Raw genomic sequence first — 14,932 nt, 5'->3', positions numbered from 1 at the left:
ATATTATCTAACTGTGATATTTGTATTTTTGCACAGTTCTTTACACTGTTTTAATTTAACTGTTGAATTGTATATTGATGTCGATCAACACAATGTGTTTACATTTACCATGGTTTGACACCCAAATAGCCGATGTATTTTTCGTGCTGGGGTGTCGTTAAACATTCATTGATTCATTCATTCATTCATGCATAGGCAGGGATTCTGCAAGACAATAATTGCAGGGTAAGTGGGTAAAGGTTTGAAATCTGTTCTAATTGGATACTGCATTTGATACAATTTGCCACATTTCAATCACAAGATCTATAAGCTTTCTAAAAATAAACTAACTGATCACTTTTAAAATAAGTTTATCTGAATTAAAGATACTGCAATAAGTTTGAAAGTAATGAGAAAACATTCGCCAAAACACACCCTGTGTTTCCGAAAAGTCAGTTTCCGGATTAGTGAATTTCGTGCAGTCATGAAAAACAGCATAATTTGAATTGTTTAAAAATGCTCGTGCATGATTGTTGCATAATCAAGGCAAGGAAGCATATCAAAAAGAACATCAGAGAGATGCCGAGACTGACCCAAGCAGAACGCAAGAGAGCTATCGGTATGGCCGATATGGGGGCCTCTCAACGGCAGATTGCAAGAACCTTCAACTGCAGTCGAGCCGTTATCAGCAGACAGGCCAGGCACAAGACCGTGCAAGATCGGGAAGACAAAGGGTCACAACGCCAGCTGAAGACTGCTAGATCCGGACAATCCACCTGCGGAACCGATTCGTGACGGCGATGTCAACGGCGGCGACAGCACTGGGACACACCCATCAGCAGACGAACAGTCTTATGACGACTCCGCAGGGCTGGTATCAGAGCTTTCCGCCCCTTCCGTGGAATGACCTTGACCCCTCTACACCATCAACGCAGATTACAATGGGCACGAACTGTACGTCGGTGGCAGCGGCGTGATTGGGAAAGGGTGCTGTTCACGCATGAAAGTTGCTTCAACATGTTCCGAAATGATGGCCGAGTTCGTGTTTATCGACGTTGGGGAGAGCGACTGGCGCCGAACTGCATCCAAGATGTGCACCCTTTTGGTGGAGGCGGCGTCATAGTATGGGGCGGTATTTGCGGTCAACGGATAACAAGGCTTCTGATCATCCGTGGAAATCTGACTGGTCAAAGATACAGGGATGAAGTGTTGCCACCTGTTGTAGTGCTATTCTTGCGTCAACAGCCTAGGGGTACCCTTTTGCAGCAGGACAGTGCACGACCTCATACAGCCAGACTTGTTCAGGATTATCTCAACAACGTTAACGTCAACGTATTGCCTTGGCCATCATGTTCTCCAGACATGAATCCCATAGAGCATCTCTGGGATCATCTTGATCGACAGTTGAGACAACGTGATGCAATAGCTAGATTTGGTTTCCAACAATTAATGTAATTTTTATTTATTATCCATTTTTAGAGAAATAAGGTCCTTAAATCCGTGACATGATGCCTTTAACACAAATTACCATCAATTGTTTTTTGTTTTGTTTTTTGAAAATATGTTACTTTTGAGGACGAATACCTTTAACACATAGTGGTGATTATTTTTCTTGAAACAAAATCGATATGGTAGTGAAGTCCTGTTAATTTATTCAGAATATGTAAATATTCAGAGATATGGCATAATTACATATGTTTCGTTTTGTTTTGAAGATGGAAAAAAAGAGATGGTTGCTTTATATTATTTAACAAAGATGCCTGGAAAGGAGATTGAATGGCTCGAAAATACACCAATTGTTTGGAAAGGTGAGTCAATATTCATTCACTGATCTTAGTGCATAGTCATCGTGGCGCGTGTAAACTATATCTATACAGAATATAAACAACAAAGACGGTCATAAGATGTGTTCGTTAGTTTATTTTCTGTTCTATCATCTTCTATATAAATTTAATGTTGGATCCAGGAGGATCACTGAAAGAAACAGCCACATCTCAAACTTTGGACGTAGTCGAGATTATATAGGAGGTTCGGGTAACTGCGGACATTTTAGCACTCTCTGCAACCGTTGCTTTGTAACCGCGTGATTATAGGTAAACACTTACATATAATGGTTGAAAATTGATTGGCTGCTTTCTTGAAAGACCTCCATAGTGGGGGGGGGGGGGGGGGGGGGGGGGTAAATGGGTATTTCAAGGTACGAGTCGGATCTGATGATATCCCCCTCGTACCTTGAAATACCCATCTACGTTATCCGATTCTCACTTCCAAGAGATAGGTGTGCCTCAAGGTAGCATTCGGTCAGTAACTTAATTTTTTTGTGAATATATATATATATATATATATATATAATGATGATGTCGATGATTTTCAGATTTGCTACAGGTCGTCCAGTATGAGTATCACTGACCGTCTGTTGCAGCTTTGTTTGAATAAACTACAACAATGGGCAACTGACAATGAATTTCAATTCTGAAATTCAAAGACTGTTTACATGAACATCTGTCAGAAAAGAGGTCACCATTTAGATCCTCAGCTGTTTCTGGACAAAACTCTGGTTCCAGTTGTGGAGGTGACCAAATTTCTGGGGATTATTTTTAACAGGAGGCTATCTTTTGTTCCTCATTTACAATATGTTTAAAAAGATGGGCTCAAAGGCCCTCAATATTTTAAAAGTTATTATTCCTCATTTAAAATATGTTAAAAAGATGGGCTTACAGACCCTCAATATTTTAAAAGTTATTGGTAAGACAGAATGGGAAGCATATCAAAATGTTATGCACCGCCTGTATAGATCGCTAGTGCGATCAACACTTTACCATGGATGCATTGTATACATCTCTGTTTACACAGACGGAATTATGTGGTTTCTGCTGCAGTATTTCCATGAGACTGGCCGATTCAGAATCCAGTTTCACCACTGGATGGAATCATCATCCACCAGGAAGGTTCCCCTAATTGTTCTGGTTTTCTAAATCCAAGGTCAGAATGCCTCTTTTTCTTTACCAGGCACAGACATTTTGAAAGAGATTCTGGCTTTCAATTACTTCATTCCCATACCTGTTCGCGCCAATAGCCACTTATAGTCCGGTCTCACCGGGCTTACCCCTGCGCGTGCTGTAACCTCACCGTGGTGCAGGGGTGTAACATTCTCTTTGAGAATGGCTAATACAGCACAAATTGAAGTTTAGAGTAAAATTCGGTGTCCGTAAAATTCTGTGATATTTGTATTTGTATTTGTATTTTTGCACAGTTCTTTACACCGTTTTTGTTTAAACCTTGAATTTTTATATTGATGTTGATCATCACTTTATTTATTTGCATTACCATAGTTTGACACCCAATAGCCGATGTATTTTTCGTGCTGGGGTGTCGTTAAACATTCATTCATTCATTCACCGGGCTTAAGTCGTGTTCACGATGGGTTTCCGTTAAAAATACGCTGCGTTCAAGTTGAGATTTCGACAAAACCTTACCCTATCGGAGACTATTCTGCGTTAGGAAGCAATCACTCTGCGAACAGTCTGCAACCGATCGGGGGAAAAATATAAAAAATTGGGGGAAAATGAATTTTCTAGTCTGCGTCCTGTCGCCGAACACTCAGCGAACACCTGGAAGAACCTGGAAAAAATTCAAATTATTTTGTTTATTCGCCGACCAAACGCAGACTGTTCTGAGACTTTCCGCAGACTAGTCTGCGAATGGCAATTTAACGCAGACTATTCTGCGAGTGGTAGGGGGTCGGTAGGCGGTGTATCTCAGATTAATCTGCGTCTATCTACGTGATCGATCTGATGTTTTTGTCGCAAGGAGGAAATGCTGCATGCAGCAAATCCTGCTTGCGTTAAAAAATCGTAGAATGGATTGTACACCGATCTATTCCTACTTAATTCTCGTTGCGAACAGCCAAAAAAGACATCGGAAACCCATCGTGAACACGACTTAAGCCCGGTAAGACCGGGCTATTACGGCTTACGCCCATCTGCGATACCCGTTTTAGCAATCGTTTTTTCAATATCTGATGGCAACGCAGGTTTTCTACCTCTGCCAAATCCCAAGGCACGCTTTCCTTAAACCTATACTCGACTTTGGAACGTTTGATGCCTCTCTAATAATAATTTCTTTAGCGTTTACGCTCTGCATAGCTTTTTCGAAATTTGTGATATCATTCTATGTATATCGTTAATAGCACTGTCCAAGCATTATTTAACGTGTTCGCACATCTATGTACACCTGCGCATTAGAATTTTGCAACAATCGCGATACTTAAAAAAGAAGTCTTCGATAATTATTTTATAAAAATTCTTGCTACTGAATAGCTTCTTGAAATGTATTCCTGGAAATTTAACAATTGTAAAAATGTTTTCTTCATAGTGCAAACAATTAAGAATAAGAATTAAAAAAGGGAAAGGTGGGTTTTTTTTTCTTTGGTTTGTTATTTTTTAGCATTAATTTTCCCATCATTCTTAATGTTATACTTCCTCGATCTCCTGTCACTAAGAGCAAACAGCAAATAATACATGAATGACCTGATGGGAACAAAGTCAGGCCGAAGAGACGATACTCAATTGGACATTCTATTAAGAAATGGAAAATACGATACCCATTTATTTTTCAATAAGTGGAATGAATGAATGAATGAATAAATGAATGGTTAACGACACCCCAGCACGAAGAATACATCGGCCATTGGGTGTCAAAGTATGGTAATGCAAACAAATAAGGTGATGAACAACATCAATATAAAAATTCAAGATTTAAATAAAAGCAGTAAAGAACTGTGCAAAAATACAAATATCACAGACAGATACCCGTTTTTACAAAAAAAATCAATTTGTGCTGTATTGGCCATTCTCAAAGAGAATGTTACACCACGGTGAGGTTACAGCACGCGCAGGGGTCAATAAGTGGAGGCTAATTTTTGCTGGTATATTATAAATGTGAAATTTTCCAAATAACAATTAAAAAAATCAAATGATGCATCTGTTGTTACATGTCTTTTAACGCCACGAATAACCAATTCTTCAAAGAAATTCATCTTATTTGCATGGGTACAATTTGCCTTAATCCACTGCATAAAGTTTAACCAAAATTCGTTTACAATTTTACACTCCCAAAATAGGTGTGACAGAGGTTCCCTTTGCCCAGATGAAAATATATATTTATCATAATTTTGATGTTTATTCTGTATAAAAAGGTGTTGGTTCTCAATATTCTACTTAATATTCTGTATTGGAACCACCGGAGTTTAGTTTCAAGAGTTGTTTTAAATGGTTTTACAAAAATGTTGAGACCACATGAGTTGAATTAACTTTATTACTAATCACAGATGATTTCAAAACATAATAATATGATTTTGTGTCTTTCGTCGAGTGTAACTGGAGTATCATCTAAAGATATGTTAGTGTGTTCAGTCTTGAAATTCAAATTCTTAAAAACGTCCAGAGATAGAAATTCCCCATTCTCGTCATGCTTATCACAAACATGTTCTATATCCTTCTGTTACCACCTGTACTTGACAAAAGATAGGATTTAAAGACAATTATATTATTATTATTATTATTATGATTATTAAATAATGGGGTCAGACAGGTACTCTCAAAACTCTTGTCACCTGTATTTCCCCCACAAAGATAACAATTCAAAATATTGTGTTTATTTGTTTATTGGTTGAATTGGCCACGGCTTAATTTAAGGTTACCACCCGAAAATAGGGCATATGGACACAAATAGATAAATTGAGCAACAGTGTACACTGGAACCAGATATACACATGTCGAAAATATGCAAATAAATCATCAATGAAAATATAGCAAAATCCAATTAAAATAAAATCCAAATAAATAAATCCATAAATAAATAAACGGTACTGTTGTTGAGCGAGAACTGCCACATGGCGAGATCTAGCGTCACCATGCGGATCTCAGCCACCGCCAACAGAACCGCGCCGTGGCCAATTGTATATATGCCATGTCAGCCAGCGGTTACCCACAAAACTGCAGTGGACCGACTTCTCCACATGAATGACATACATTATCGGCGGCAGTTTCAAAGCACTCAAAAATTGTGCAGTTGTTATCAGGAGAAGATAAATGAACCTGGTCGGGGAAAATAAATTAGATTTTGATGCTATAATTTCAAGGTATTTTATGTATCCATCCAAACGAATTAAGTCTGCAACCCTAATTCTGGCTTTCTCAAGTACATCAAACCTCAATTTCATAATTAAAATCAATGAAATATGTTCTCTGGGGCGTAGCCAGAGAGGAAAAAACGCTGAGGAAAACCCAGATCTTTAAAATAAATATCAATGTCATGGGAAAAATAAAATAAATCTGGGGAAATTTCAGAAGAGGCATGCGCCTCGTCTGCCTCATGCTGGCTACGCCATTGGTTCTGTGTATTTTTCGACCACCAATAATTAATCATATAAATAATCGATCAGTTTCCTTTTGTTAATGAAATTTAAATATTCATTCTAAATATGAAGAACAAGGCACATAATGAACAGCATATTGGCAAACATTTAATATCATCAACACATATGATTAAACTCTCATCCAGCCTAGATCCCCAGTTTATAGGCGTAAGATAGACATGTATACCAACTAACCAAAACTGTGTTAACGTGCCTAAATCGACTGAAGATTCGTGCACGTCGATCCCGATCGCGCCATGAATATATTATATACAGACTATAATGATGTTCACAAACGTGCAAGATATACACTAAGAAAAATATATAAATTAATATATTGTACATCAGTAGTAAATGTGTAGCTTACATTTATGTAATATTTGCACATGTATACACTCCATTTTCACGTGTGATGATCTGTTTTGTATTTGGTAGCTTAATCAGAAATCTACATAGTTTAATCAACTATCGTGTTATCAATGGACAGTAGTTGATTTAATTTATATATTGATGGTTTATTGTAAAGGAAATGTGGGTTTTCTAAGCTTCTCTTGGGGGTGGCAGTAATCCTACATGTTACGAATCTCCTAAGGACGAGCACTTGATATTAGATCATGGAAGCAATAATCTATTAAATAATTTGCGTAATTTATTTTCGACTGCATTGTGCAGAGATATGATTTGTTTTGGTGTACTGTATCTGCCTCATAAATACTCTAAAACTATGATGAAATGGTAATTGTTCTTTACACCATTGATATTACAGAGTTGATTCTACCATTTATGTCTATATTACATCTGCTGTGAAGAATCACATTTCTCAGCACTTCTGTTAACCGTGATGCAAATGTTGAACAATAAATCCCGCACTTGACTGACCCAGCTACACACAGTTGTGTATACTTTTATTATACATTCATCAACAAGTTATCGGCGTTTATTGGTTTTAATCAATATTTTACAATGCGGATATTTCGGCTTATATAAGGGGGGAAACGGACTAGTTTATAATATACTATCATGTGTGATGTGCTTCGTTTTACGTCTAAGATTTGTTTACAGAACTGCATGTGTACACGTTCGTGACGATTGACTTAATGAGGCCCCACTCTTCAAAGTCATCATTTAATACTGTGTAGGTGTCATCTGTCTTTGATCACATACCTATAGGAGATAGCTTTAAATTTGTAATGGGCGATTAACAACTGGCTCATGAATGGTAACTACATATATCTCTTTTGACACTTTTTTGAAAGGCTGATACTTATCAGTGTGAACAAATAATAGATTATTACAATTAGTTGAGTTTTGGAGTTGAGTGTAACCTTGGTGGTGTAAAATGAAGCATTTCGCTAACAAATAGCTAAGTATGTATGCCGCCCGTTGAACGGAATGGTCTACTCTGTGGTTACAAGACTGTATTTTGCTAAAGTGACGGAAAATGTTATGCCACCCGATCTGAATTACATTTATAATAAAACTGTTTTCCTGGTACAAATTCATAAACAGATGATTACCTGAACAGTCCAGGTATTTGTAATAACGAACTGGTTTGGAGCACAGGTACCCCCAAACAGAAACCCCTAATATGAATACTATAGTTACATATGTAATTAATGTATATTTATGTTATTGTTACTGCAGGTAAATGTATATTATATTGTTATTTTTGCTCTGACCATATTCCGGTGTTATGCAAATAAATTATTCTTATTCTTATATAAACATGTCTGACGTCATTGTTTGGGGGATACTCGTGGTTTGAAACAGGTGTCAGCATTGTTAAAAGTATAACATTTCAAATACCTGCATAGAATAGATGTAAACGTCCTATTAAATATATGTGTCCCTGCATAGAATAGATGTAAACGTCCTATTAAATATATGTGTCCATCCCTTAAAAATATGGTTTGTCTTCAAGGAACGTAGATTTAGATAAGAGTAAGTGCCCATTAGTATATGTCTGATACATATCTGATACACGGATGCTATTTGAGTACAACGTCCTGGGGCGTAGCCAGAGGAAAAAACGCCGAGGAAAACCCAGACCTGTAAAATAAATATCAGTGTCATGGGGAAAAAATTAAATAAATCTGGGGGAAATCTGCCCATGCTGGCTACACCATTAACATCGTTTAATATATGACCGTCGCGGACGTACACAATATTGTACGAAGTGCAGAATCGGGTAAGAACAAAGATTAATGTCGGCAATTCAAAGGAGAAGAAGTCTCAACGATAAGAAATATTAAACGACCTTGCTTATTATATAGGGCAGAGACCCCAGTATTCGACCAGTACCCAGTATTCGACCAGTGTATTTATTTAATTACCATACTCGTTTAAACTGAATAATATATAGATTTCCCCAACATATTTTGAACATTCTTTCTTCCGGAAACGCAATAGACGATAACCATGTGAATGAACGTAAGTATATATTCATCGACTATAGTGATACTATATTTTATAGTATACTATTACACCATCCAACATCCCGTGAACATTTGCAGTACTTTTAATCCATTTGAAATCTTTGAAAATGTGTTTATTGTTTTTATTTATAATCAAATGGCAATGCAATGTGACCTCAGTCATTGGAACAAATAATGACATATGATAGAGAGGGTTGCCCCAGTATTCGACCAATAGAAAAGCTTGAGGATACATTCCCAAAATAAACTAATTTACTAATTTTATGTATTTTGGTGCTCTTTGTCAGAACTTACACAATTATGTTTTCTTTTATTTTCAGTCTAATAGCATTATTTGTAAATTAAGATAGGACCAAAGAGACGTATACCTGTAGCAGGAGTTAGACTCAGTGATAAGGATTCCACACTTGACATTAAACGCGTCACAAACTTTGCAGCTACTCCTGTGTCAGGTCCGGGGAGGCTGTCCAGATTTCAATGTCTCTGTGGTGAAGGTCCTCCCAACTTTTGACTTTTTTATGCCTGTGAAGGCTGCCGGCTTGAAATTATTCTGAATGATCTAAAGATATTTCGTACAAATCGTCTTATCTGCTCCATTTTTTCGAATTAAATCAACATCATTTGTTTGTAAATACTCGGCCAACACTTGAAATGTTTTATGGTCTCACTACACAGATGTCATCTGCCATTGAAACCCATGTTAAACTGCCCAACTTCAAGCGAAGATTGCTCATAGAACGGGTTCTCGTTGGCACTAACAACATACACCATTGCGAACACACATTATATAAGCATTTATTTTCACTCCAAAATTGAGAACATTTCCGTCTCATTTTTTTGCTATAGACCGCATCTGGCTGTAGTACCGGTCCGAACAGGTAGTTCATTAACCGATTCACTCCGGCTGTCACTTGCGCTATATACCCATGTCCCAAAAGGTCGATGCACAATATTACAAAATAACATGGGCAAAATACAGCCAGAAGGCTTACCATTAAACATACATATTGTTTTAATTCTTCACCATTTCCTAGAAGTGAATATGTGAACCATAACATGTGTCACAATTAGGAACTATAGTGGACCATGATGAATGAACTCTCACCCGGAAGTGATCTGTGTAGTGAGACCTTAAAGTCTAGTGACCGATTTGGTCAAACTTGGTTTGAAGTCAGTTTGATAATTTGGGTCATTTACACCATGAAAAGCTATACTAGAGCCGTGTAACTTATGAACTCTAACCAATACACCAAACGATAGATGCACCATACCATCCAATAAAACTTCATATCACATTGTTACTCCTTGGTCATCCACACAATAGATGGCCATCAAACAAGCAGCCACTATATGGTAATGTATGACCTTGTTGGTAGTTCTGATATGGGGAACATACAAAGAAGCTAATTATCTAGTTAGTTCATTAAAAATATTAGTTTCCATCAATTGTTGCTATGGGCAACAATTGTTTCATAATGAAGTGTTGAAATCCTGTTTTTTTCTGTATATTTCAGCATGAAGCTCCACATATTAGTAATGGCAGATACAAATTCTACTTTCATAGTAGAATACTATGTTATATATTCACAATACCATCAAAACTGTTTGTCACTATGACTGTACATTCGAAAAAATTCACTATGCACAAAATCACAGAAAATAGGGTGAATTTGGATATTGACCTTGTGACCTTGAATTTTGACCTTTTACAATGAGAAACTCAGTGTTAGACACTCAGATCAATTTATTTATTACATGTAAGAACACTAGAATATACATTTTGACACACTGACCCCTAAAAAATACAAAGAAAATAAAAATAAAAATGATAAAAATAAATAAAATTGACATGTTTGCAATATTTACCCAAATAGGGCCCCCATACGCTTGGCTCAAATCCACATCGATGTAATTACCTTTTATAAGGATGCTACACTAGTACATTTTCATTTTAGCTTGCTAAACTTATATATTTTGGGATAAACAGTAATTTCATGTTTTACATTATGGTCTCACTACACAGATGTCATCTGCCATTGAAACCCATGTTAAACTGCCCAACTTCAAGCGAAGATTGCCCATAGAACGGGTTCTCGTTGGCACTAACAGCATACACCATTGCGAACACACATTATATAAGCATACTCCAAAATTGAGAACATTTCCGTCTCATTTTTTTGCTATATAACCGCATCTGGCTGTAGTACCGGTCCGAACAGGTGGTTCATTAACCGAATCACTCCGGCTGTCACTTGCGCTATATACCCATGTCCCAAAAGGTCGATGCACAATATTACAAAATAACATGGGCAAAATACAGCCAGAAGTCTTACCATTAAACATACATATTGTTTTAATTCTTCACTATTTCCTAGAAGTGAATATGTGTCACAATTAGGAACTATAGTGGACCATGATGAATGAACTCTCACCCGGAAGTGATCTGTGTAGTGAGACCTTACGTTTAAAACTTTAAACAACTAACTTACGTCATACCTCAATATGACGTCACTTATAACAATGTGATGTAAAGTCACAGTTGATAGCACACAAACCTTAATAATTTGTTATTTTAAGCCTCTGAATATGCATCTATTACAATAACTAAGAGTCAATAAAACAATTTAATTGGCAAATAATTATATGTTGTTACTTTGATAACTTCATTTAATAGAAAGATTAAATGTTATTATACCATACCTCTATGGATATAAATATGTTTTGGAGATATGAGACGACCCCTCAATCAAGACAGTTAAATTTGTTCAACATCACGTGAGAAGCTCAGCGCCTGCGCAAATCACGTAAAGTCCCACTTCTACTGGCGTCCCGCTAAATTAAGAAAAACAAAGCTGGTCATTGTGTTTGTAGTTGACCTAGATAATTTAGATAAGCGAGCATTGCAAAACTATAGCGATGTGGTGGACCTTTTATGTACCAAACAGAACTGGATCGTCAATTCTAAATGCTTTAATAATAAAAATATTTCAGGGACTGCAGCTTTAAAGGATTCACCAAAACCAAAGAAATCGAATGCTTTTTTTTCAAAGTAAATCAGAAAGAGCACCCCAGGAATACATTTAGCTTCAGTATACAATAAAATATCATAAAGGATACGAATATTATCACCTCTTAGCCATGAAACCAGTTTTATCTTCGTGAATTAAATTAGGTAAACAATGTTCAGTCGCTAAGCTATACACGGAGAAGCAAGTTTATAAACTACGTTAAGCAAAGAAATAGGACGCCAAAAATGAAAAAAAGGTTTGATCTTGTTTGCTATGGGAATACAAGTTATAACTCCTTGTTTTTAAGTGACAGGTAGTTCTTTCTTTATAAAAACAAAATGAATAGATTTAGCAAAAGAACTTCAAAAAGTCAACATAGTCAGTTCTTCATAAGAAATTAATCCTTCCAAACACGTTGATTATTGGTAAATCATCATTTGATAATAAGGATGAGTTCAATGTTAGATAAACGTGAGGTTTTTTTGTTTGTTGTTTTATTGTTGTTGTTGTTGCTGTGTTTTGTTTTGTTTTGTGGGGTGGTTTTTTTTTTGTTTTTTTTGTGGGGGGGGGGGGGGGGGGTAGGCATATAAATTGTCGTAAAATCTTTTTGTTTCTAATATAATACTCACAGTATCTGAGATTAATTTCCTCATATGCTGTTTCTAAACCCGATATAGTTTTGCTTCTAAAAATGTCTATATTTAAGATTACATTTAAGTAATGAGTATTTTATTCACATTTCAACTATCCAATGCGATCGATATCTCCATTTTGTCTCAACCCTTTCTCTTTTCTATTAAAGGGACATTCCTGAGTTTGCTGCAACTTTTAAGATGTTATCGACTAACGGATACTTTTTAATGATTGTAATTACGTATCAAATATATTTGTCTGCCTAAAATATTAGTGGCTGTATATTAAACGTGTTTCTGATCGTTCTCATATTTGTACTAGGTTAAAGATCCTTTCATTTCCTAATATATATTTTTTTCGTACGTACGAAATTATTTGAAGACAACATCCAGTTTCGGCTTCTTACAAATATTAAGACGGCCAGAAACACATTGAATATACAGACACTGATATTCTAAACCAGAAAATGTATTTAATATGTGAGTTTAATCTTAGAAATATTTTATTAGTCGGAAACATTTTACAATGCAACAAACTCAGGAATATCCCTTTAAAGTTTCAAAATTTATATCCAAATTATTTACATCTCTTTCAAGATTTATTACAGAATCTAACAATTCCTTTTCCTTCTTCGTTTTTGTTCTTAAACGAACAAAAGGATAGTTTTACCACAGATTTCCATTAAAGGGACACACCCTAGTTACGGCTAGTTAACCATTACGGCGTTGTTTTTCGCTATTTAACCCATTTTTTCACAAATAAAATTGCACTTTACTTACATTTTATTATTTAGAATACACATTTCCATTCACCTGAAGTGCTTTTTGGTAATCCATATGAATATAAACTTTCAAAATTATTTCAAGCAATTGGGACATGGGGATTCCCATGGTATTTATCGATATAAAACCTGCTTTTTCACTCCATTTGATAAAAACGTGATCTAAGTGATCTAGATTAACCAAATTATAATTTATTTTCGCTGGATGGAACTAGGGTGTGTGGCTTTAACAGAGTTTCAAAATACAATTGATCATTAACCATAAAAGATATACATCTTCATTTGCAATTTTGTTTAATGAAGCCAAGTTGTATATGGGCAAAGCATATTGTTTTTTAATATCAGTAATATGTGTCTTGATGGTTTCAACATATTCGTTATCGTTAAGAAGTGAATTATTAAATTTCCAATAAGAAAACGTGTTTCCATCTTGGTGAAAGATAATGTTAAAGTTATTAAAGAGTGATCAGTTCTATATCCTGGGTGAATAAAGGCTGTCAGAAATAAAATAATTTAATCTTGCCTGCCGTAGACATGTAAATTGTGCAATATTAATATAATTTTTTCGCCAGAATATCTATCACCTATTTAAACCATGTTACGAGCATGTGGGTTATTGATATGTTGATAACTAAAATTATCTGTATCCGGATCCAATACCAAATTCCAATCACCTGCAATAATACACAACTCAGTGTTAAAATATTTAACTTGTTCCGAGACATTTCGATAGAAGTCAGGATCATCAGTGTTTTGACCATAAAAGGTAATTAATGTAATTCTCTTACCATTTACAGTAATATCCTAAATTAATACATTTCCTTTTGGGCTCGTAAAGATATTGTGTACTTTACGTATATTCAAAATGATTGTCAAATAATACAGCTACACCTCTTGACTGGCTGTTATGAGAATTAATATTACAGTCATAAACCCATTCTCATGGCACAAAGGGTTAGAGTTTTTCTAAAAGATTTATATCCTGTAGCAGGTAAATTGAATATGTTTTCCCTTTTTGCTATCAACTACTACCCAACAGTTCATAGAACATATAGTACACTCATCCATTTTCAAAGGAGTGTCAAAATGTAATGAAATAGAGACCACGGAAATGTCATAACATCTACAACATGAGTAATAGTAACCAACCTCACCATTATTTGCTCATGTTCATAACAAAAACGCATGATTTTGAAACACATTCAAGCAGGCACACATCCAAACCATAAACCCAACAAACACTGTCATACGTATCCACTAGTACCTCACACAATATTGTCTGACTTTGAAGTAAGCTAAAAAAACAATAAAAAAAACACTTTTGAAGTAAACTGCCATTACAGCAAACGATTCTACAACGTGCGAACAGTGTCTAAAAAAAATAAAGCAAATCAAGGTCATGCATTTTTGGAGTAACAAACGCCATCAACGAAATTATGGTTACGAAATCAACATGGAAGTGTAAAAAAATAATATGTTTTTCTTCAATGTGTTACCCTTAACGATTCATTAGACTATTTACTACTTACTAAATGGTTCGTCCTAAAACGGAATTTCAAAATGGAAATAACTATGGCCTTAATCATTGACGTCACTATAAGGTACTAGTTTAGTAGCTAACTGAATGAAAATTAATGGCGTAGAGTCATAAAATAATGAAACACATTTTCAAATTAAT

This window comes from Gigantopelta aegis, chromosome 4 (genome assembly GCF_016097555.1).
Source record: "Gigantopelta aegis isolate Gae_Host chromosome 4, Gae_host_genome, whole genome shotgun sequence".
NCBI classification, from domain to species: Eukaryota; Metazoa; Mollusca; class Gastropoda; order Neomphalida; family Peltospiridae; genus Gigantopelta; species Gigantopelta aegis.
The sequence above is the reverse complement of the archived record's forward strand: the minus strand, read 5'-3'. Positions refer to the sequence as shown.